We start from the raw sequence: 2,365 nt of genomic DNA, 5'->3' as shown, positions 1-2,365 counted from the left end.
AGTTTAATAAAAATATAACAATTACAACACATCTATTTTATAAACAAATTTAATAATCAATTTATAATTTAATATAATTATTTTAACTTTAATATTTCTTGAAAGGTATACTTAAATGGATTAGAAAATTCATTTTTGAGCACAACTACACGCAACAATAATTGTGCAAAAAGAAAGAAAAATTAATATATTACAAAAAATATCAAATCTAAAATACGATATTTTATTTTAACGAATAAAAGAACAACACGTGTCTGAATCTCGTTATTCAACACGGTACCAACCCTTTACCAATAATTTAGGAATGGCTGATATAATATGTCGTGTCTCCAAGACTTCTCCTCACAAAGCTCCTTCCTTTATCACTTTCCGAGAAAATGGACCTCTTCTATCTTCTATTCGTCCTCCTCTCCGCCCTCGTCGCTTCAGTCGTCTTCCGACGTCATAAGAGACCAAGATCCTCTCATTCTTCAAGTAGTTCCCGATGCTGGCGTCGAGGGAGAATCCGATGACCATCTCCTGAACGCCGAGCGACACTTCACGCTGTTCAAGTCCAAGTATGGCAAAACCTATGCCACCCAAGAGGAGCACGATTACCGAATGGGAGTCTTCAGGACTAACCTGCTCCGGGCCAAGCGTAATGGGCTCCTCGACCCGAGCGCCGTCCACGGCGTCACAAAGTTCTCCGATTTAACTCCATCGGAGTTCCGCCAACAGTTTCTTGGCTTGAAACCGTTCAAGCTTCCAGCTGATGCTCAAAAGGCTCCTATACTCCCGACTGACAACTTACCGGAGAACTTTGACTGGCGCGACCGCGGCGCCGTCACTGGCGTTAAAGACCAGGTAATAATAAATATAAATTGTTTAATCGTGCCGATCTTCCCTTTTTATGATGGTATGTAAAACTTTTTGTAAAATTTTAGGGATCATGTGGATCGTGCTGGTCATTTAGCGCGGTAGGTGCTTTGGAGGGAGCCCATTATTTGTCGTCAGGGGAGCTCGTAAGCTTGAGTGAGCAGCAGCTTGTTGATTGTGATCACGAGGTTTCGATCTTTCTTACTTTTCTTTACAGATTTTTTTTTTGTTTAACTAATCTTGAGATTGGTGATTTAGAAAATTGGAAACTGTCTGTTTTTAGATATTAATTAACCCGAGAAACTTACTTTTGATGCCAAAAAGATCATATCTTGTTATGTAATTTCAAAACTTTCAGAAGATTTTTACATGGTCTTTGTCTGCAATTCCAGACCTTTTGGCACTTTAACTAACCAACAGCAACACTTAAACTAAAATAAGAATTGGGTATTTTGCAGTGTGATCCACAAGAATATGGGTCGTGTGATTCAGGGTGTAATGGTGGGCTTATGACCTCGGCTTTCGAGTACACTCTCAAGGCTGGGGGAGTTGAGAGAGAGGAGGATTATCCTTACACCGGGAATGACCGTGGTCCCTGCAAGTTCGACAAGACCAAAATCGCTGCCTCTGTTGCAAACTTCAGTGTCATATCCGTTGATGAGGATCAAATGGCTGCTAATTTGGTGAAGCACGGTCCACTTGCAGGTAAATTTCATGCCTTTTCAAGTGTTGGTATTGATCATCGTCATAACTGACTCCTTTAGATGGAATCTGAACATGTCTTGGTTTCTTGCAGTTGGTATCAATGCAGCTTTCATGCAGACGTATATAGGAGGAGTTTCTTGCCCATACATTTGTTTCAGAAGTTTGGATCACGGAGTTCTTCTGGTAGGGTATGGAGCTGAAGGTTACGCCCCGATCCGCTTCAAGAACAAACCGTACTGGATCATAAAGAATTCATGGGGAGCAAACTGGGGAGAGGATGGGTATTACAGGATCTGTAGAGGTCGCAATGTTTGTGGAGTAGACTCGATGGTCTCAAGTGTGGCGGCCTTGCATAAAATGTCACAGTAGAATAATTGCCTTGTAAATGAATGAAAGTCACAGTTAGTATGTGCTAGAAACTGAACACCCTTAATTTGTCTGCTTAAATGGGGTTAGTTTAACTCATTTGGCTTATGAAGACACCATTAAAAGCTTGCATCAAGTAGATTTAGGATTTGAATGTCTCAGCATATGCAACTCTTTTTCCTTCAGCTATGATTTTTATTGTACTGAAAAGAGGGGATGTATTTCAGTAGGGATGTATGCTAGAGATGATTGTTACTTATGTGTGATGTATATGTATCAATATATGAACTTGGAACTTGGTTGTATTTCTTTATTGTCTCTCCTTTCATGGTAACTCTAGGCCTCGGTGATGGATACAATGGTGTTGAATTTTGTAATGCAGAAAGGCTTGCAACTGTATCCGACTAATGAATGAATACAGGCATTGGTTGCGTAATAG

General features: G+C 40.2%; 1 pseudogene; it reads left to right on the top strand.

Annotated features, from left to right (window-relative positions):
- The first annotated feature begins 362 nt into the window (after nucleotides 1–362).
- Nucleotides 363–2,136, top strand: LOC120211101 (annotated as a pseudogene).
- The last annotated feature ends 229 nt before the right edge of the window (nucleotides 2,137–2,365 follow it).

Source organism: Hibiscus syriacus, unplaced genomic scaffold, assembly GCF_006381635.1.
Source record: "Hibiscus syriacus cultivar Baekdansim isolate YM2019G1 unplaced genomic scaffold, ASM638163v2 tig00109957_pilon, whole genome shotgun sequence".
Taxonomy (NCBI): Eukaryota; Viridiplantae; Streptophyta; class Magnoliopsida; order Malvales; family Malvaceae; genus Hibiscus; species Hibiscus syriacus.
This window is presented reverse-complemented; position numbering and strand designations above follow the sequence as displayed.